We start from the raw sequence: 23,406 nt of genomic DNA, 5'->3' as shown, positions 1-23,406 counted from the left end.
GACAGAGGATGGTAGCAAGCCATTATTAGAGCATTAGAGCTGTCACGAGTGACCTCCCCTGCTGAGTATTGATATTAGCTTAAACACAAAAATTTTGCATCAGCTGTCATCCGCAAGAAAGACAGATCTCAATGCAGCTAGAGCACAAATTCTTTTTCTCATATTTTAGTGGATCACATTCATGGCTGTCTTTTGATGCTTCTAGCTGAGAGAACATTTTCATAAAACAAAACAAAACAGAAAAATCTCTTTAGGAATCCCTGTTGGTGCGATGTTTTTGATTAGTGCTAATGTTTTTCTGGCCGGCTGTGAAAATGCATTTAACTATAATTGACTAGGCATTGTAATTCCAAAGCTTTATGAAACAAAAATCCACATAGTGACAATCTGATACAGAAATCTGGCAAAAGATGATGTATCTTGCCCCTCAGAGACAAGTTTAATGGAATAAAAATATTGATCTAATATAGAAAGATTGGATATACATTTTCCTATAGCATTCAGTATTATCAAGGGGATAGGGGAGAAAATTCTTTACATGGAAACCTATTCATATTTGGAATAGTTTCCTCTTAAAGGAAATGGTGTAATTGTAATTTCAGTGCTCACTGCACCGAAAACCAGACAAAGCACTGAAGACTATACCACAGAGGGGAACCCTGCACCGGCTGACGACACAAGCCCATCTTCCCCAATTCTGATTTCTGTGATTCCATTATTTCCTTTTCACTGAAACTGGAAGCAGGGGAGAGAGAGGCAGGAGGAGAAAAGCAACAGAATTTCCTCACTAGGATCACAGTTACATTAGTGCTGTATTCAGCCAGCCAGAGATGGACTAAAATACCGTTTGCCATTTCATTAAGAGTTCCTTTTTATGGTAGCCATAAGGAAACCACGTGTTTTCTCTACTCAACCTCAGAACTGGAAAACACAAGCCTGGTTGATTACCATACTGTAAATTTCAGAGGGTACTTTTAAATAATGCTCTAAATTGGATCTTCTTGTGGGGAAAAACAAATCTGTCAAGAGAACACTCTTTAATTTGTGAGACAAGGAGCTCAGCTGTATGGTGGTAACAATGACACCACCAATTTGGTTCTAATACTTGAAACTAAACTGAAAGGGGATCACAGAGATGGAGCATCGCACTGACTACATGGCAGCAGGCAACTGTCCACTGTTGTCCCTTCTGGTTCATTTTAGCCACAGGAAGAGTTATGGATGGTTTCTCCCTCTTTACATTTTGGGGGGGGTGAGGGGCTGGGGTGTGGAACCCAACCAAAAAAACCCTCCCAAAACCAACCACCACCCAAAAAACCACTGTGGATAAAGAAAAAAAAATAAAAATCGCAGCATCGAATCAATTAATGCGAGTTCTTCCTAACTTCCATGCAAGCTTTGCCTTCAATTAGCATGATCTCACTGAACCCTCCTGTGTAGGCCTGGAGCAAAAGCAATGGAAACTTTCTCCCTTCTTGTTTTAATCTTTCACCAAGTCCTGACTTTCGCCTCCAGCCCGTCTAATTGAAACTAATCTTCGCGGGCAAGGCCTGTCTCTTTCCCTTAATCCCTCTCTAAGGAAGCTCACATGGTCCCAATTACAGCCACACCGGCCCCTTTTATTCCCCTCCTCGTCTCCTTCTGCCAGTTTCATTTTTTGAAAGTTTGCATTATTAACTCCATGCTTGCGAGTTCCTGTCTGTCACGGGGGCCTAGAGATGTTATCGCTGGTTGCCGATGTATAAGGTTACCATGAAAGCATTTTATGGATTACATTTTGCAAAAAGGCGATAGAGGGCATGATAGCTAGCACAGTGGCGAGCTTTATAGGAGTTTATATCTGCAATAAATGAGAGGCCAAGGAAGTGTTTATCTTGGACTTAAGTGTATACCTGCTTAGTTATCTGGAGGCAGAGACAATAACAGCTAGGAAAGGATCGCTAACATTTACTACAAGGGTTTCACAGAGATGCTTATGAGATGGGCTGCTACCCTGGGAGGAAAGCAGGCCAGAGACACAACCAAGGAGCCCAGCTGAAGAATGTTTAACATTACAGAGTTAATGAGGTTATATGAAGGCAAAGATAGCACTCGCTGGTTCCCAAGCTGGCTCCTAATCGCAAGTCAAAGCCTAGCCCACTAATACTGAAGCTCAAACAATTTATTAAAAATAGACAATTTTCTTTCTCTTCCTTCCTCCCCCCCCCTTTTTTTTCTATTCTTCCTTCTCATAACTTGCTGAGTCCCAGGCAATAGCTTCTGTGTTCCTCCAGTGCCATGATTTATTGCTTGCTTATACAGTTTCTGGTTCAAAGCTAGGTGCATAAATCAATCACAGTGGTTGCTCCCCTGAATACATTCATTTGAACTCTCTTGTAGCCCTGAGCAAGGCTGCTCAGCACCACCACATCTACCTCCCTCCTTTCCAGCCCCAGAGTTCACTCTGGTTTTCTTTGAGCACTAGCACACGCAACCCAAAATGACCCTTCCAACCTCATCTTCCTCCTTAAGCAGAACAGCAGGCATAAGAGAAGAGTCTTCCTCCATTGCATTGGCAGTGCAGATGGCATCAGAACTGGGCTAGCTGATGACAGGCAAATGAAAGGGAGAAAGGTGCAATCACATTAAACAGTAGATATGGTCTTAATAATCACCAGTGGTTCTATGGTTTAGGCTATAAGCAACCAAAACCACCAAGTGGTGCCAGTAACCAGCAGCTGGAACAGACATTCACATCACCGAAATACTGCTTAACTCTGGAACCACAAACCTGCCCATCTCTCATCCAAGGTGGACGGCAGTTGAAGCCTCACCTTTCTGTAGCGGAAGGCGGCAGCACCACAACCATCTAGGATATTCAGCTGCCTAAATAAAGTTACATTTCCTCATACTGTTTACTTTCCCTCTGGAGAAGGAGGAAAAGCAAGGGGAAGAATCATACGTGGCAGATGCAAACACCACCTCTCCAAGGGGAGATCATGCCACAGCTTTAGGTACCCAGCTCAGCTGTTTTAGCCCATACATACCCCTGGGATTCTTCCACAGCTCATACAAAAGAGGCTCCTTTTCCTTGTTCTCAGCCATCCGAGTCAGGGTACCTAAATTACAAGGTACTTTATACAGTCCCAGAAAGGGTGAACACTGCAGGAGCTCTGGATTTTAGCTCTATAGATGAGATTTCTTTTGCAAAAAATATCTCAAAATATGAAAAATACTGATCCAACTAAATGTGCTAAAAACTATAAATCTAGAAATTCCCAAAGTAAACACTTGGGAAAAAAAAAACCAAATCCAACCAACAAACCCATATCACTTCGTCAGACAAAATGTCTTATTTCAAAGCATTTCATTTTTGAACATTTTGAACATTTAAGTATCTTTACTTCAGTTCACTAAAGTTTGAAAGCAAAAAAGTCATTTGAACCAGAAAGATGACAATTGCATTTTTTAAAATGTCAAAATAACATATTTTGACAAACTCAAAGCATTTTTCCAAAACACAATCCAAGTCAAGAACTTGTCAGAAACCTTTCCCACAAGGAAAACTGGCATTTTTAGGAAGAAATAATAACATGCACATCTGGATAATGAATTCTTGGCCAACACTAGCTCATGAACTGTGGTCTAGTTAGCAGCAGTTCCACCTGTAGAAGTGCAGCAGACTCAGTTAGATCCTCGAGCAATCAGCCACAGAGTAGACACTACAGCTATTTCAGTTACTCTTGCGTGAAGCCTGCTCACACTTTGGCTTTAAGTGCTCCTAATCTTTCTTTATAATGGAAATACAATGTGTGCTTTTCTCCAGTGGGTTTTTTCAGTATGGAAATCTTCATGACTCATTTGTCATTATTTCAGTGTCTTTCATAAGACACTTTTAATAAATGCCTGAAAATTTCACCCTTCATTAACCAAAATGTTTCACTCTTCTACAGTTGAGAGTCAAGCTTGAAAATCCCTCCCCCCCAGGTTTAGACTGGTAAGTTGATAAAATAATGACATAATCAAGCTTGTTTTAAGTCTAGCTACCCGAGGTGCTGAGGTAGTCTGGTGCAGTATTTTTGAAGTTCTACTACTAATACATATTTTATAAAGAGAAAATACAGTAATACACACTTACATACGTATGCACGCATGTGATCCTTGCTGTCTGGTCTCTCTCTCCTGGGAGATTATACTGTCTTTGAGCACATTTATGCCCACCTCTTTTTTGGCCTAGAAAGCATAGTCAGCAAGAAACTCCACATTGCAACCCCTGGTTTGCTGCTGAATTTTTCGCGTGTGAGCTGAGAAGTAAAAACTCATAGCACAACATCATACATTTTATAGCACAGCAAGAATGGGTCATTCTTTTCCTTTGCCTATGATATTTATGAGGACTTAGAGAATGATTAACTGAGGGGGATGGTGGAAATGAATCCTTCTATACAGTGAAGCTTTGGATTCTCCAACCAAATGAATGGCTTTTATTCCAGATTTATGATCTTCTCCCAGCCTGGCTGTGATGAGTAATGACCTATCTTCACACTATTAAAGAACTTATTATGACTATTTATCACCAAAGTAACATAACAAGATTTGAAGAGGTACACAATAATGCTAGGAGAGCGGTCAACATTGTCTTAGCTGTTAACTTGCCCAAATACCACATACCTAAAGCAGGACTAGCAAAGGAGAGTGTCTGCTTCTGAGCATGTGCTCAGAGGGGAAAGTGTTATGGGAGAGCGTGCGGCTGGGTAGGAGAAAGTCCAGACTCCAAAGAGGTATGCATATGAGGGAAGGAGGGACAGAGAATATAATTGTGTGCACAAACACATCTGTTTTTCTTCTCTTTTTCCGGGCTTAACAATGGGGAGGGAAATAGACCTACAAGACGGTATCTAAGTACGTAGGCGAATGAGGCTATTTCAAACAGAGAATGAACCCTCTAAGAGCTGAGTAAATGAGACCCTAGAGATGTTGCCCATAGCAGAAAGAACTTTTAGCCAACAGAAATAGTGACTCTGAGTGAATGGTGAGTACTTTGGATCTCAGGGATGCTTTCTGAAGACGTCCTAGGAGCCATACAACATTCTTCATTAACTTTGAATTCTCCAGCTTTCAGCTGTAAAACTATCAGAATTACAGCTGCCTTTGAGACTTTCCAAGTTGGTAAGGTAGCTTGCGCCCAGCATGTAAGATAAAAATCCACATTTCTGCCCCATTACTAGCTTTGAACTAAGCACTAACATCCTAGCTGACCTCAGTGCAGCTCCCAGAAAGTCTCGTAGAAGAGTTTCAAACTTTGCTCCATCATATGAGCTAACTACCGAAAATATTGCTCCTGAAAGAAACACAGACCAGCAGAGCAAGTCATCTCCTTCCAAGAGACTACAGCCCCTCCTGTTAGGTGAGCCTTCCTCTTTGCAGTGGGTTACATTCTGATGGCAGCTCTACCCATGGAATCAGGAGCAGTAACGGATTGCCTCCAGAGTCTTGGCATGTAAGTGAGATCAGGCTGTTCCACTTTTGAAGCAGGCTGTCAGTAAATGTCATATTTTATTTTGCTTCCGAAAGACAAATATGGCAACACACGCTTTGTTAGCGGGCCAAAAGAATTATAACTCTATTTTGCTGAAAGCAATGTTGATTTGGATTTAGCCTAACACTGCTTGTAAAACTGAATTACACTGAGTTTGTTCTAAACAGCTGTGACATTAGGATCTTTACACACACATACTCTGCTGGCTATAGTAAAACTGCAATTGATGCTCAGTGGAAAGGCAGCTTCTTTCAAAAGCACAGGAAGTCTCTAACCCCTCTATCCAGGCTCAGGAGCCAGTGAAGTAGGTGAGAAGAAAGAATTCATAGGAAAGTCTGGCTTCTAGATAGCCATAGATGATCCAATACCAGGCCAGTCACAAAGACATGGAGCAAAACCTACATGGGTCCCTGGAATCTCATTCAGTCTCCGCCAACAGACCCCAGAACCAAACCAGAAGATTGACGTTCATAGCACTAAGTTCTTGTGTCAAGGGAGTGGAAGTGCTAACACCCACACGCTTAGAGCACCGTACAAATTCTAGACAATAAACCTGTCTGAGGGTGCAAAGCCCAGAGACAGTGGGCACCACTGAAGCAAATACAGTAGTAGGAATTTAAAGAGGAAATCAACAGGGTTGGATTAGACTCAAACGTCTGATACCACTGGAGAGGCATCCACTTGCTGAAGGCTTATACATTTTTTTTTCAATGAAGTGTGACTGAGCAGAAGTACAAGAGGCAGACGCAAGATGTGTAGCATTGCACCCTTCTGCACTGCTATCACAGGGCACCAGGGACTCATTACGGACAATTCTGGAGTTACTGGTAGGGAACTTCCTCCTGACCCATCTCTTGTAGGGATGCTCAGGTGTTTCTAACAACATGAAAGACGTCGTGTATAATTAAGGACTAACAAAACAGACAGCCACAGAAGAGGAAAAGATGTGTGCATGGCTATGCCTGGCCTCCAGAAAGTAAAGACCTCACTGCTCATCACTTTCTGCTATAAATATCAATGTCACTGTTTTATCCTGTTTTCTTCAATGAAAAACACAGGACCATGTGTGTATATACCTATCAAAACAGTTCCAAAATCATAACATTATTTCATACATTTTCTTTCCTAGGAAAAAAAAAAACAACACCTGAAAGATGTTATTGTTGCTCCCTAAATGGACTACAGGAAAGCTCCCAACTTCCAGGGAGATGAGCAGAGAAGCCCACAGACCAGAACAGCACAGAGCGATGCCCTACCTGCTCCTAATTCTACCAACTGATGTCTAAGATTGCCGTACTATGATACCAGTGACAGAAACCACCTGACCCGCTGTGCTGCACCTGGGTTTTCTGATGATCTGCAGAGACTGGACAATTGGCAGAAAAGGGATGGGAGGCTTCCTCGAGCACAGGAGAAGGCTGTTCCCTTCTTCACAGGCAGAACAGCTATGAGAAATAGACCCTTGTCTTTCCCAGTACTCCAGGTTATGATGTTTGCTTCCTCTCTCCATAGAGAGCTCTGCCGTGGAGGCAAGGATGGTTTATGCTCTAAGGGCTCAGTTCAAAGACTGCTGATAGCTCATTACATTCTGATGGAGTTTAGATCAGGTCTAATATCTGAGGCAGCGGTTCCTCTCTTTCCACAATGTATTTTTGTTCCATAATCCAAAGAGTTCCAGGAAACTTCACAGGGTCAAGCCCTAGTCTGAGCCAGAGTCTACTTTCAGGCTAGGATTCCAAGTCTGCTGGCTTTGGGCTTCCTTGGTCACAGTGTCTCAGCTGTTCTCACGAAGCTGCTGCGTTGACCTCTGATACCTTTTCCTTTTTCTTCAGCAAAATAGGCCTAGTTGCTAGGCAGAGCCTAGCTGTGGCAAGCTAGTTCTAGTTTAACCATGTAGGTGGATGAAAGGGGTCACTAATAAAACAATGATGGTTTCTGTGTTCCCAGAACACAATCTCAAACCCAATATACCAATGCCAGGCTCCAAGTTCCCAAACCCCATCTGTAGCAATCATTAAATAAACTCTTAACGGTGTCTTCTGTAGCTTTTAATAGACTAGAGTACTTATACTGTCAGCTTTTACTGGGCAAGATGTAATTTTCCAATAAACACAACCTCTTCCAAAAAGCAGCACTTTCTGAACTTCTTCCAGAATCCAAAGGTTTTGGCTGCAGCTGCAGCAATGGGAATCAAATTATAAAAACAAAATCCCTCCTTTCATTCCATGCTTTCAAATGTTTTTCCAGGGCTGAAATGAGAGGCGCACTCACTATTTGTTTCTGCTTCTGTTGGCTTTTAAAAGCACAAGAGGGTAAAGGAGCTGGATGGCTGTAACTTTCACAGCTTGCTTATGTACACAGTGCCATAACCTTTGTGTCTTGCTGTGAGCAGCTGCGCTGCAATTGTATTAGTCTGACTGACTGTAAACTGTGTGGTAATATGTAAAACATATTGTGAGTGATGATGACTAATTGGAGAACATCTTGCAAGACACTCTAAACGTGTGTAAAATGTCATCCAGCTGTAAGCTGTGTTCTGTCCCGGTTGGCTCTGTATTACTTATCAGGGCTTCAGGGCTTACCAGCAACTTTACAGATGAATGGCATAACAAGTATCCCTTGTTTCAACCTCCTTCACCTCTAGTAACTGATAACTGATCACTGAAACTTAGATATCAAGTTCTGGTTTCCTAGTAGTCATTTAGAGCACCCTGGCTAGAAAAGTCTGTTTGTCAGTGGAGAATTAGTACATATCAGCTGCCCTTTCAAAACAAACAAAAAACCCCCAACAACAACAACACCACCAAACAAAAACAAAAAACCACCTACCCCCTTCCCCATCATATTCTAAAATCTTGTCCCCGTTTCACAGAGGGACTGAACTCTGCTAGCACACTGTTGTGCTCCTGGCAGGGGCATTACTGCAAATGCCAGAGATACAGGGTGATAGCATCTGGTTCAAAATGCCAGCAGATCCTACATTCAAAAGAGCGAAGTCACCTATTGGAAGGAGTGTGTTGGCTGCCTGTTACAGGAACCAAGACTTGCCCTGGATGAAATACTAGGTTTGCTCAATTGTCAGACCATCAGGTAGTCATGCTCTCTTCCAGCTCATGTGGCAGGGAAGGTATTCCCCAGCTCGGAAAGCAATTCGGTATTTAAGAGGCTTTCTCTGCCAGTGATAAAGCCAAATTAAACCTCTAAAATTTCTTTAGGATTAGAGATTTCATGCATAAAGGACTAAAAGGTGTATAGCAGTGAAATGGTACCTTTTGATAGACACAGAAAATGGATCAGCTCTTTTCTTAAATACCATTATGCAACATACTTTGGAAGCAAAGATGATTTTACACTTATAAGAGATTAACTAGACGGGCCTAGAACAACTATGCCAGTTTTAGTAAGAAATTATTCTTTATAAAAGCAAAGTTGTCCTATTGTGCTAATATCGCTTGCCTTTGGGCTACATGAACAGCAATTGCCATGCAATACCTCCATGACTGGAGTACGTAGTAGGCAAAGCACCACAGATTAACGATCATTGAAGTGTTATAGCACAGCCCCTAAACTCACAGTAATGAGTGCTGAAATCATGCAGGATTCCACAGGAAATGGGAAGTCCTCATAAAAACAGAGCGATTCATGTGTAGAGGAGACTCCTCGAGACGGCACAGTAATGTCTCCAGACAGCTACACTGCAGATGCCTTATGCCTTCACAGCATAAAGTGCATTTAAAAACCTTCAGCAACAGATCTCCAACAATGTCTCCCATTGTTCACTTCAGCTCACACTGGACCAAAACAATAGGTTGGTTGTAGTCCCAATAAGCTGGAACATATCTGCTATCTAGTGTGCAGGCAACACGGAGGTTAGCTAAGGGTAAAAATAATTCTGTCCTCCTTGGTGCTGAAAACCCTTTCATTTGTACTGATATTCAAGGCCCTAATTTAAACAGGGACCATCTCTTTCTGAACACATCTGACTGGCAGCGCAGGATAGAATTTCAGCTGTATGGCCTAGCTTGTCCATTATGCGTTTAAACACTGTCAAGACGATGCTAATAAACCTTACTATGACCACTGCTCCCTAGGGATCGGAACCAGCTACCCTGAAAGCCAAGGAGGTTTTGGAGATGACCAATAATTAGCAGTGGAGTTTGGTTTCCTGTACCAGACCACGGGCACAGGCAGGACCCAAGGGAGCCTTTGCAAGAGCTTCATAGGTTGCTGGCTCGCCCCTCCGCACGCACAGCGTGCCTCAGGTGGAGCACACAGACACTGAACACAGCAGCCTGCCAGTGACCTGGCATTCACCTCCACCACTGGTGCTTTAACAGAGCGGTTTTGTTCCTCCCCGTAGTGGAGGGCGTCCAAACAGCAAATGTTCAGTGAGGGCAGGAAGAGCGTTTGAAGCAAATTCTTGCAGAAATAAATGTGAATTTACTTAACTTACCATGTCTCCTGCTTTTCCCCTCAGCCCCCCTTTTCCTTCCTACTGCTGTTCCTCAATAGCATCCCTCTACTTTCCAAGTCATCCTTCACACTCACCACTGTGTACCTCTCTCCCTTTTGCCACCCACTGCCTGTTTCTTTATTTTCTTTTTCTAATTTCTTTCCCCTCCCTCCATCTCGGCACAGACTTCTTTCCAGGTGAGAATATTTCACTCAGTGACTCTATTAAAAAAAAAAAATTGTAAGAGAACTAACTCTGGCTGCTTTCAGCTCCTCAGAACACACTCACATAAACCAGACAAGCAAAAGGGCTGGGGCACCCACAGAATCAAACCTGCACAGAAATATTTGTTTCCCGTGGTCTTGCCTCTAAGTGGATCTGAAGTTTTATGACTTTGTCGGCCACACAGATTTTGTCATGAGTTTCAGCATTTTGCATTAAGCTGCAGCTTTTGCACCTCCGTGTTACAAGTTAATTGAGATTGCCATTACAACAAGTTTCTACCTCTCATGTTACGGACCACAGCTTGAACACTAGAAATACAGAGCTCCAAAACCCAAAATTTAAAACAATAATTTTCAACAATAACCTTGTGGTTTTAAGCCAACCTCATCATTTTGGGGGCAAAGCCCATTTTTAAGGCTCCTTGGCAGGTAATTATACTAATGTTTGACACTCCGGTATTACAGAACACCAAAATCTAAAAGCCAGATATCCACATTTCCAAGCCACGGCAAGTGAAATTCGATGGCTTAGGCTTTGCTCTGAAGGCTTAGGATAGAAAGCGGAAAAGTCAAGTGCCAGGTGAAGGAAGCACTTTGGTCCTCACGTTGAACACAGCTGAGGGCCGGAGCTTTCTGTGCTAGGTCTCCAGGAAGATCAACGGACAAGATCTTGACTATCTATGCCCCAGAGGAGTGCAGGGGGATGCAGCACACAAGAAGGAATATGGCGAAGTGCTTTTCTGTACTTCCCTGAGTCCTGCACACCACGCTTACACATACATGGAGACACAACCCAGGTGGCAGTCAGGCTAAAAGGACAGATAACAACCATGCTGCTCCGTGGGCCAAGAAAACAAGTTTCCTTTCCTATTTCTCCAGTTATCTCTTTTTTTGGAACGGTCTAACCTTCTTCACTCATTCATCCTCCGCCCTGCCATAATTTAAACATGTACACCTAAGTAACAGCCTCTCTTTATCTTGCCAGTCTGAATTCCCCTCCTAGAACGGGCTCAGAAGAAACATTTTATAAAACAGAAGTGATCCCAGCAAACAAATGAAGAGAATATGTTCCGTGCTTGCCATCTGCCAACACAGTTCCCAGCACTGAAGTTTGCTCCGTGCCGTAGCGACTAACACCAGGCGCCTTTGCTACCCACTGAGTGCCTGGGAAGAGTTAAATACTCTCCTGTTCAAGCTCACAGAGCTCTTTTGCAGGGCAGTTATGTTCAGAATAATATACAGGTTGCCATTAAGTATGTTATATTAATACTTGGTATTAAATTTTAATATAGTGATTATAGAAGAGAAAAATTGTATTTCAGATTAGGAAGGTATTAAAGAGCTTAGAAAAAAATCTTTATTTTGAAGGAAGTATTTATCAGGGAGTTCATAGGACATCGTTTATTCTTCATAGCGCTTAGGCAGGATATTCAGAATGGGGGGGGAAGCCTCCCTATTAATAAGAATATGAGATTCAGCAACATTTTCTGTTCACTTTTGTTCATCTTAACAAAATGGAGTGGAAGTATGTTTCCAAACCTAAAAAGGCACCTAATTCAAAGGGTCTGGTCCTCCATTCCTCTCAGTGTATTAGCTGTCAGTAAAGAACAGTGAGTCTATTGGACTAGGGATTCTCTTTAACTAAACCCATCAGTTCAGATACTGATGAAAAATAAAACAAACAAACAAAAATATCCCAACCACCTTCTTTTGGCAAATCCTTTGGAAAGCCAACACGAGCCAGGCTTCAATTGGACCCCACAGTAACCGCTCACGTGCCTCTGTGGGGATTTTTATGGTGCCCAGTTCTCCTCCAGACTACCTGGAAGGCTTCATATTTTCCAAAGGGAGGAGGTGATATGGTTGTGCTGGGACAGCATTGGAACCATTGATCCCAGAGGCCCAGGTTCTCCAGCAGTAGAAGGAAACAAAGAAGCTAGTGTTTTCTGGGAAAGAGATGGAAGAAAATAATTTTGGCTGAACCAGCACGTTCCAGTGAAAACCCTTTTTGTCAGAAAATTCCCAGCTAAGTCTACTGATGGGAAAAATATAAATATCTTGTCTCATTGCTCTGAATCATCCTGATGGACTGCCCTGTCCTGACCCAAGACACAGCTGATCAAGGAGTATTACAGGGAAGTTCTTTCCCTCGAATGCCTCATGGCATCAGCAGTGGAGCAGTTTGTAAGCAGCAGCTCTTTTCAAGTAAAGCTAGTTACAAAAACATTTCTTAGAAATATTTCAGTAGAAGATTCCAGCTTTCCTTTGAAATTACTTCTTTAGTTTTATATTATGCATTGTGAAGAAATAAAGATGAAACTGCAGTGAAACAGATTTTTAGTGTAACAGGATCACAGAACTCAGACATCTATAGACAGAGTCAAAATAGTTTTTGTTTCATGGGAAGTTTTCACTGCCTTTTTCTTTACCCTATTTTCAAAGAGAAAAGGCTGAGCATTTCCTGAAGTGACAAGTCCAAGCCCTGCTCTGGCTTCCTTATATACACAGGCATTTATAAAAGGCAGAAAATAATGTTTAGTGTTAATTGCCAATAGCTGCCTTAACTTCTTGTTTCCTTCAGGTGCACCTTGAAGACATATCAAACACAGAGCCAGCAGAGAGCCTGAATAAGCTAGTGTCTCTGGACTTTCATTAGCAGAAAAGCCACAGTTAATTTCCTAAAGAAAAAAGGAAATTGAAGGGTTGGTTTTAATCTTGTCCCGGACTGAGTGAATCCAAGAGTTGGAGCAAATGGTATCCCCGTAAATCTAACAGCAGCCACAGTGAAACATTATCCCATGCCTTTTTTAGGAAGTACTTAGTGTAAGAAGTAGCAGAAATGGTTAGTGGAAACAGACCCTTGCCTCAGTGCTGCAGCCATTCCTTGATGCTGTGACCCTGCCAGATGTGTCCGTTTCAGAGGCAGCACCAGGGCCAGATAAGGACCCTCACCATGGAATTAATCAGTTCCCATTTTCTTAACCCCTCATGTGCCTGTGTAGGGGGACCATGCAGTATCTAAAGATTCCTGGGGCCATTCAGGGCCGAGAAAGATCTGTTCAAACCTTAATTGCTCACTGCAGTCCTAGTAAGAGAATAGAAATTCAACAACCCATGAGATGCTGGCAACTCTGTAAGGTGCCCTTGGAGCCTGGGCCCAGAAAGGCGCACCCATGAGCTTAAGGCTGGTTCTTAGAACCGAAGGGCTATGTAATGACAGCGAAAGGAAAGCCTGCTGCCCTGACCTGCACTTCTCATCAGAGCAACTTATTTGCAAAGCACCGACAGGAATTCAGTCCCAGGTCCCCACTCTGACTGAGTCTTCCCACCCCCTCTCTGGGTACACATCCTCAGACATACTCTGTCTCCCACACTGCATCAAGAATAATTGCTGGAGTAGCTCTACATGCACCCCTCCAAGCTGAGTTTGGATCTGGTTTCTCTCAAACTCACGTGTAGTGATTTCTGGACTTTGGCAACACAGCCTAGCATTGTCCTAAGCAGGGTTAGTGCTCCAGTCAGTTCTCCAGGCAACCTGCTGGCTTCCCACCTGTTCTGCTGATCCGGGTAATCCCAATGCCTGAACTAGTCAGGAATCCTTTGGGATACAGATGAGCACTGATATCTGACTGCTATCATTCATGGAGGGAGAGGGGCAGTAAGTCTAACTCTGCAGGAAGAGGCAAGAGTAGATGGTTAATGTGGTGGATGACTGAACTGGAGAACAAAAGGATGCCCTTGAAGTGGAAGTGGGGAAGCTGAAATGAGAGCTTGGGAAGGGCCCCGAGAGAGAAGCAATGTACCTTTTGGTCAGTATGAGGAAGCACTAGTATCTGAACTCACTAATAACTAGCAGGAAAACTGCTGTGCTCTCTCTGCCCACCTGTGCCTGAGCAACATTATTTCAAGCTTCCTCATGTTGTGTTTTTTATTTAATTTTCCAGCGAACACACTCTTTTATCATCCAGAACCGTGAAAGTAAATTAAGAAGAAATGGTTTTCTTTCAATTAGACTCACAGTTGCTTTGAGTAACTGCCTATAATTCTATTTAATGAAAAAATAAAATCATTATTCCAGTTCTCCCTGTGCCCTGTGACAAGCACACAGACGGGCCCCATTAGCAAGCACTGTAGATTTACTTAATTAGAAAAATATTTTGTTTTCTCCAATTCTTAAAAAAGGAGAGAGAGGAAAAAAAGGAAGCAAAAAGAAACCTCCAGGCACAATATTAATCTAACCTGTTACCTGGTGCTTAATAACTTATAAACTAAAGGCATCTATCAATCTATAATTTAGTTTTCCCTTTGATCTGTTCTAGCATTTGGTTCACAGTCTAGGTAGCAGGCTGGTGCTATCTTACCCTTCCTACTTTGCTTCTAAGCACAAGGTCCTATACCCCTGCCTAAGCATTAAGGGTCTTTTTGGAGACAGGACCCTGAGGTTGGTGGGTATAGTAGAGCAGAGCTTGTGTCTTGAGCTAGAGGAAACAACAGATCAAGAGAAGGGAGCCAACCACCACGCCTGGATCCCAGCTCAAGCCTATTGGTGCTGAATTTGAGGCCTGGCCTCTCTGCAGAAGCCAAGGCTGTTCCGTGTACACGGCTCCAGTCACCAGCTTCAGACACCACTGCCAGCACGAGCAGGTTAGAGTCTGTGCTCAGACAGGACCCACCGAAGGGCCAGTTCATCTCAGGGAAATCAGTGAGACCCTCCTACCAACTCCCAGCCGTTTTACCTCTGGCCCTAAGTATCCCGCCCTGTGTCTCCTTCCTGCAGCTCCGCATGATGCTCCCCTATCCTACTCTTGGCCAACAGACGGGAGACATTAAGGCCAAGATCTGCAGTTGTAAGTGACTGTCTTGACAGTGAGTGTTTTCAGGATCCAGACTGAACAGTTTGAGAACAAATATCCTGCTCTTCAGTTCTCTTGTTGACCTCAGCAGCATCTCCCCAGCAGAAGAACAGAATGTCAAAGGGGCAATTAAACAGCATTGACCAGAAATGATAGCCCCACTGTGCCACGCACTGTGTACTCTTCACGCAATGACTCTCTGGCAAGGAAGACTAAACACCACGTTTCTGACAACTACAATCTCCTTATGTAGCTTCCACTGAACTGCTGGTAGAAGAAAGCAAAGTCCAGTGGAGATCCTTCAGCACAGCTGCATGCTGCACTAGGTGTCAGAGTTTTCCTGGCATTCATGGGTTACTTGAAACAATGCACTTTCATTTTATCTGCATCTTGCTTTTTTATGATAATTATTATTCCGCTGTAGCGTGAATGCCTCCTAGAAGAGGAAGTTTCAATTAGGATGCCAAAACCCTAAGCTGTAGTTTTATGGCCTTAAATTAACATATAGAGATTTGCTCCAGGTACCGTAACAAAATCAACATCCAGCCATGCTATCTGATTACATGAGCTGATAAAGAATTTATGGAACATAGCACAAGAAGCTCTCTCTTTACTTGCTGCCTTTCCACAGGGCAGTGCCCCTCGCGAGGAAATGATGGGGGCCAAGTGGCAGAGGAGATAAAATGCACTAGGCTGGATCCTCAGCTGTCATAAATCAGCCATGCTTCACTGACTGGGCCATTGCTTGAGCCATGCTGGGTTGTGGAGCTGGCTGGAGCACTCTAGACTTGCTTGCCACTCTTGGCTCACGCAACAATTCCTTCCCCTTTTGGCATTTACTGACTTGCCTTTGGTAAAACTACACACTAACTTACAAGGACTGTAGTTTCTCAGCTGTACCCTTCTTCTGCCATCATCATCTCAGCTGGTAAACTACCTGAGCAGATGTCTTCTACGTGTGCATTTGTAAAGTATGTGACAGTTCTTCAAGGTATCTGAAGAAAAGGGACAAATTGCCAGCATCACATCTCATCTGTCTATTAAGAGATTAGGTAAAACAACAAACACTTAACACAAGCCTCCCCCCTCTTCAGGTGAGCCCTGAATTATATGGACTACTTCTACTGGTAAGCAGGCAGTTCTGTCTCCAAACGCACTTGGCTCCAGGCTTTTGCAGACTGAAAGACACAACCGGACTGTCACAGTGAGACCTGGATTATCTTCTCATCTTCTCAGCTCAACACACAACTACTTCACAAGGTGGATAGTGCCTTTGGGCTGCCGTTCATTTGGGAACTGAGCACCATGGCTTATTAAGGCATGGCCAGAGTTAACTGTAGTGACAGGGCTACCACTTGCTAAGCAGAGCTCACTTTGGCTGAGTTCAAAGCTGCACAAACAAACTTTCAGAAGCTAAAAGACAGTTATACTGTAGTCAGTGGCCAAACTGACTTGAATGGGGTTGGAATAGAGTCTTCAGCACAGTGATTCAAGGATGCATTTCATTTTTGGGAGGTAGGACAGTTGCAAACACAAAACCCAAAGCATTCTGGAGGGCATTCCTCAGAGATGTTCTGCATTATTATGAATTACACAGGCTCTTAAGAAGAAAAATGTTTGGCTAAATTCCTAGTCCCAGTTTGAAAGGAAGCAGCTCCTGCAGTGTAAGATCTCACTCAACTATCATCCAGAGCCAGAAACAGAACTCTCCCTAGCTCCACAGGGTTCACTGAACTTTTTCAGTCTCCACTACAGCAACTCAAAGCCTGCCTGAGCTGGGAAATTTCAGATTGCCACCCATCCTTACAAACTTATCTTGAATTAATAAGGGCCAGTGATGTGCCAGCATATAAATTCAAGACTGCAAAATAAAAACCTTTCTGTCTGAGGAGAAGAAAAAAAAATTAAAAAAAAAAAAAAGACAGGACGTTTGAGCCCCCCACCATTAACTCCTTCGTTCCATCTGTAAGTCAGGATTTTGCAAGCAGCCATTCGGGGCAAAATCTGTGCTCAACAAGAGCACAGAACTCAACTCACAAAACTCACAGACCTCGCAAGGTAGCAGCTTCCTACTGGTGTGTTAACCCCATTTAATCACAAAAAATAAAAGATTAAAAAATAAAATCTTAAAAAGATTTCCGAAGATGACCATTTCTACCCTTACAAGCAGTGCACTGGTACCCTCTACTGGTAATGGTTTGTCATGGCAGAAGGATGGGTATTGTAATACCGATAATGAGAGTTGCAACAAGGTTATAACACCTTTTAAGTTTAATTTTGCGCAAGTGTGTATTTCTTTACATGTCACAACAATGAGTATCTTTATCATCACAGAGAAAATCCCTAGATTCCCGCGGAATAAGGAAGCCAGCCTGATTTCTGGATCAAACCTGCAGTGAAATGAGTTTTGTCAGATTCCAAATCTCCCAATCAAGCATCACGGATGTTCTGCAGCCACATCACAGAAAACTGTCTGGTTTCAAACCTTAGGTCTACCCTGCTATCCTGGAGCAGGATCAACAATACCCAAACTATCCCTTACAGATGTTTGTCTAACCCATTCCTAAAATCTCTAGTGACAGACATTCCACAATCTCCCTGGACAATGCGTTCTCGTGTTATGACAAAATTCCTATTGCCTTTCATCAAATGATTGATTCTTGATCAAATGAGAATTTGTCTTGGCAAACTAATGTGGTATAGTTCCAAGGCTGACATTTTATCCACTGTATAACCAACAGGGTGAGCCTCATCTGGATAGCTTACCCATCAAGGATCCCAGTACATGCACAGAAATCCAAACTCCACACAGATCAGTGCCAGTTTACACCGCATGCCTGCTGTCAGACATACTGGGCAACACCAGCTCGAAACCACAGTTAGCATTTCTCCTTCCTATTGAGATTTTCCTTTAATCTTTATGTCCTTTGTAGAAATAAGACCAGATTCCAGGTCTCCATTTAACTTCTGAATGTAATAAAAGTCTTAAAAAGAAAACAAACACAAACCCCCCAGAACACCTTCAAAAATGCATGGGAGCTAGCAATTATTTATTGTAATGTATACTGGGGAATGGAAGTATAATATTCTGCAAATAAACCCCCTCAAATTCCACCTAAGTTTTCCATTAAATCATCTGCCAAAGTTTCTGCCAAAAAGGAAACAACAACAGAGAGAGAAAGCTAATTCTTTTTTCTTATAAACTTTAGAACTGCTTAAGACATGCACTGTTAATGCTGTTCAGGAAGACAAGCTCAGGCCTCAACTGTGAGCCTAGCCTAAATTGCAAAAGCCCTACCTGGAGTAACAGCAGCACCAGCAAGCCTGAATGCCCGCTCTTAAATACCCGCCCGCACGGCTGAGGCAGCACACGGAGCCCTGCACACCGAGCCCGCAGCGGCGGCACCCACAGCGCCCACGCCAGCCTTGGCTGGCTGTCCGGAACAGCGCCTACACAGCTCTGCTTGAAGCAGCTATCGACTGACGCTGTAGGGACTACAAGTGGCATCGAATCAAATCACAGCAAAGAGGGCCTAGAAACAACAGGATTAAATGAGGATTGTTATCAAAACCAGCCTCATGGTATTTTGGCTTTCCTAGTGTCGATTTAACATAACTATTTGTTACAGACACAGAAGAGAAGGGCAGTTTCTCTCAGGACGCTGACAGAGCCTTCTGCAGAAACAACGCCTGCTTGTGAAATGAAGCACAGACACGTGAAGCCTGAGCGTGTGCGCACGTGCAAGCGGCTGCTGTTCACGTTGCCCAAGCACAAGCACAGTGCTGCACCAGGGAACAGCACTGAAAAAACATGCTCATCTGACTTCATTAATCTAACTCTTGCTCGTGTATCAAAGTGCAGCACGTTTTCTTGTAAAAATGATTAAGCTGCTAATTAAGCTGTTTATAACTTGTTTCCCTGGTTGCTAATGATAATTAACATGCAAATTAGCTGAGGGAAGAGAGGCACAGGGGTCCTCAGTTCATTACCAAGTTAATTACTGTTTGCATACTTAAACGTAACAGTTATAAATGGTGGCATTTAGTGTAATGGCCAAGATGATAATTATACCAACGACATTTTGAAAAGTCATTTCTCTGTGTGCTATTTTTCTGCGTGATTAATGTTTCCATGGCTGGTTGATAAACTTAGTTCAAACCAATAGGAGTTGTAAACTTAGTATAACCAAATAAGTTATCCCTTAACAACATTTTCTTATCCCTGCTTGTTTGTAAAGTAGGGAAGGAACGAGAGGAAACAAAATCAGTACGTTTCAGTTTTAAAAGAGGGGGAATAAAGTGGGCTGGTTAACACTGACTGTTTAATTTGAGTTGGCAGCATATCTGCTGCAATGTTGTAACGGCTTCCTTTTTTATACCTCACGGGTTGTTATTCTTCACATTTCAGCAGTGCTAGGAGATCCCTTCTGAGATTCAGCCCATTGTACTCATCATACCAGGCATTATCCTTGGCCTCAAAAGCTTATATCCTAAATAAACATGACAACATTATCAGAAAACTGACATTTGCTAACGGCCATTTTGCACCGGGAAGAATGGAAGCAGAGAGCATGATTATTTTTTCGGACTGCCACTTCCTTGGCTTATTGGGGGCTTTTTTCAAGCAAACCTGTTCTGATGACTTCCTCACTGGACACAAAGGTAGCGAGCTATTTGAAAAAATCAGCCTGCCTGGCTAATTATTAGGGCGCAATAGATGTAAAGTCTAGAGTGTTGAAATATTTTGCTATTCAGAGGCTAGCCTTGCTCCCTGATTATATGCGGCTCAACTGCTATTGATTTCAGCAGTCTCCATCTAGAAAATCTTGTACTTGCAAAGCTAGGCTGGAAAATGCCAGTAAAATAACTCAGAGCAGGAAATTTCAGCTAGAAATTTCTAACCTTGAGCCTTTGTGCTGGAGAATGTGGCACTGGAAGGGAGGAGAGGTGTTGACTCAGGGGAACACTGATGATACCTCACTAAGGGGTATGCTTGGTACGCACACTCTGGAGGTGGACCACTGGGCACCATCTAACTGCTTTAAGGGAATTCTTCCTTCTCAGGTCTCAGACAATTTAATGTTTGGCTTGGCTTGTCCTTTGCAGTTAAGACAACTGGTTTTCAACTGAACACAAGCTTAGTAAAGGTAATTACTGCTGAGGGCCTTACACGTCATACTTATGGGAAGAGACAAGGGAAACAGAAAACTTGCGAAAGACGGAACCCCTCACAGATATTCAAGAACCACATGCAGTTTCAGCAACTAGGAAAGGCCATTACTTTAAAGTTACTATCACTCCTTCGAAACACTTCATTCAAATCACGGACCTTTTGTTCAAAATCAAGGACACCTATCCATCCCCAGAGTAAGCAGATCCACTTTACTACCTTGCACAGAGAGCTGCTTCAGGACTCCCAGCACAAGGGGAACAGGTTAAATTACGTGATTGCATGGCTGAATCCCACAGTTATGATTTAACTGAGACAGCAAAGTATGTGTGTGGTGACCTCTGTTTTTTTTCTGATGTTACTGCTTTAAATCTCTGAAATAAAAACAAAGGGATTATTTCTCTCTCTGATGTGGCAACTACCTTTTTCTTGTCATCTTGCTCAAGTGCATCTTAATCCTGCTCTTTACCCAGGAGCCCTGCAATCCTTTGCATTATCATTCTCGTTGGGGTGAATGTAGATGAAAATAATCCAGGGCAAAAAGAGATCATGTTGGCTTTCTGTGACATTATATGCACTCAGAGAGCACAAGGATGTTTAATGTATCATCACATTTATATTTAAGCCCAGCAAAGCCAAGTGAAAAGTTAAGATAGGCACTCCTCAAGGCCCTCCTGAGAAGCTTGAGCAAAGGCGTAAATTTTGTAATACTCCATCAGATCCAGAGTAATTGGGTCAGACTACAAAATGACTAGGCTAAAACTTCTTCTCTGACCTATGCCATCTTTCACCCACACATTTCAGAGCTCTTTACAGACACTGGTGTAATCACCTTATAGTTTTCCTAGGACGTGTTTGTTACACTTCTGTGATGATCTGAGGTGCAGAAGGGTTTGACCGAACAGCAGTCTAGCATACTGTATAAAGAACAGCATATAAAAGGCTGACTGACAACTTGCACATCCTGAAAAGAAACGTTCCGTGTACGCTTTCCTACCAGACCATGTTAGGAAGTAGATCTGTCAATAACAAAGCTTAGAGGTTCCCATTTGAAATCTGCTATTCTAACCCAAAGGAACAGCAGCAGCTGCGGTCATGGGGATACAGTACCAGGGTTGCAGATTTGCTTCACAAGAGAAGAATATCCTAACTCAGTTTGACAACAGAGTTACCAGCAGTCTAACCCTCCTGGCAGACTGCGGGTGTGGAACGAAATATGTCTAGGGATGAAATTTCATCGTGTGGTTTAGCAGCTTAGTACATCACCAGAGCTTCTTGAATTCAGTGTTGTGGGTATTCAGTCACCCGTCTGTATCATTTAGTACAGGCCATCTTCATTCCCTAGCCTGCATGCTTACACCAGCCTAAATGAGACCAGAATGTGGTGTCTGCTCTCCAACCCAGGTACAGCTCAGAGCGAAGAATATTAGTCAAATAAATAAAAATATTTTTTTAAGTTACTAATGCCCCACACCATGACACTCCTTTCTATCAAAGAAAGCTCAGCCTCCTCTTTTTTAAGTCAAACTTTCTGTATCAAACGCACATATTACTGGTTTCTCACCCTCAGTCCCAGCTACACCTAGCATTTAAAAGCCCTGAGGGAAGGGACTTGTTACATGTGCTGTGGGAACAGGGAGCCTTTAAAAGAAATAAGTGCAAGACTTCTCAGCCGTGTCTCTTTGAAAAGGGTTCACAGACATCTGTTAGTACATCTCCTGCTTTGCGAAGCCCTCCACTTGTTGTGCTGTGTTTACTCCCTCTCCACACACCTGCCTTTAAAGATTTATCAGTAATCAGAGACATCATGAGGAGCTACTGTAGTATACTTAATATTTAATGTTTAGATTAACATCTCTACGCTTTCCCACCCCCCTGCATTTTATGATCCTAGAAACAGGGCTTGCCATATTTACCCTGTAGGACAAACAGCTTGAGAAAAATGCTAGGAGCCAGGGTCCCCAAGTTACATTGCTGGTTCTGCCACTTAAAACAACGGGTTTTCACACTGGGCTCTATTCATACACCTCAGGTATCATACCGGGGTCCACCAGAAAAACACTCTCTTCTTCCATCAGCATTGAGTTCTTGGAGATGATCCTCTTATTCCTTTAAGGACCAAAGTTAGGAACATAAATTAAGTTTGATGCACAACTTAAATTGGCTGTATTCGTACCACCTGCTCTATAACCCTAAGTCAACACAATACTTTCTTCCTGTTGATGCTACCTTTCTGGCCAACTCCGCAGGTTGTAACAACCTCCCTTCAACCATCCAGGCACAGCAGTGAGCACACCGGATTCTTAACTAAACTGGGACTCTATGTTAGGAATGATGAATGGAGAATACTGGCATCCTCCATGTTCTTTGTATCTACAAGGCAAAATGTGGCTGGGAGCAACTTCCACACCACTCAGTCATGCAGCAAAGTCAAATTATGGGTAATGATTTTTGCAGCCTGGACCACAATCCATCGGAGACACCAGCCTCGTTTTTATTCCCACAAGCTGTGCTTCAACCTCAGTGGAGAGGCAGAGAGGCACACGCGTTTGATCAACCCAGCTCCTTTTAATGTGATTTCTATTTCAGAACTGTTTCTTTTCACGCCCTCAAGTCTTTCTTGGCAATATCACCTGTGGCCTAATGTGACAGCAATACTAAATTATATCTTGATGGCTAATTAGGGTAATTAAAGTGAAAATAATCAAAGTAATGGGCAAACTCTTAATAAAGCAGCAAAAAATCTCTATTAATCATAAAGCGATTTTTCTCTTTTGAATGTCAAAGAACGCAGATAAGGAAAAAGCCAGACTTCAGAAAAGGCCCTGGCTTAAAGGAACATCCTCAGTCTAAACTCTCCTAAAAACATAATTGATGAACTGCTAAAACCATTTTTTGATATTAGAACGTAAGGTTAAAGACATCTGCTGCACCACAGAGAGTTTGCTGCTCTCGGTAACCACTTCACTTGGCCTCGCCCCGCCGAGGGTCGAGGGGCCCGGTCGCTCCCTCACGTTCCCGCTCCCTCACGGGAGGGAAGGGCCCGCCCCGAACCGCGCCGCGGGGCCTCCGCCGGCCGAAGCGGCCTCCCCGGGGCAGAAACGCGCCCCTGGGGCTCGCGCGGGTACAAGCAGCCGCGGGCCGGGCCTCCTCACGGGCCGGGCCGCGCCGCGGCGGCGCCCTCAGGC

The 23,406-nt window shown here is 43.2% G+C and overlaps 1 long non-coding RNA gene across 2 annotated transcripts in view; it reads right to left on the bottom strand.

Annotated features, from left to right (window-relative positions):
* The window catches only part of LOC142066360 (uncharacterized), a 68,201-nt gene that overhangs the window by 44,492 nt on the left and 303 nt on the right, over nucleotides 1-23,406 (bottom strand). The gene's annotated exons all lie outside the window — the stretch shown is intronic.

The sequence above is a fragment of the Phalacrocorax aristotelis genome, chromosome 19 (assembly GCF_949628215.1).
Source record: "Phalacrocorax aristotelis chromosome 19, bGulAri2.1, whole genome shotgun sequence".
NCBI classification, from domain to species: domain Eukaryota; kingdom Metazoa; phylum Chordata; class Aves; order Suliformes; family Phalacrocoracidae; genus Phalacrocorax; species Phalacrocorax aristotelis.
The sequence above is the reverse complement of the archived record's forward strand: the minus strand, read 5'-3'. Positions and strand labels throughout refer to the sequence as shown.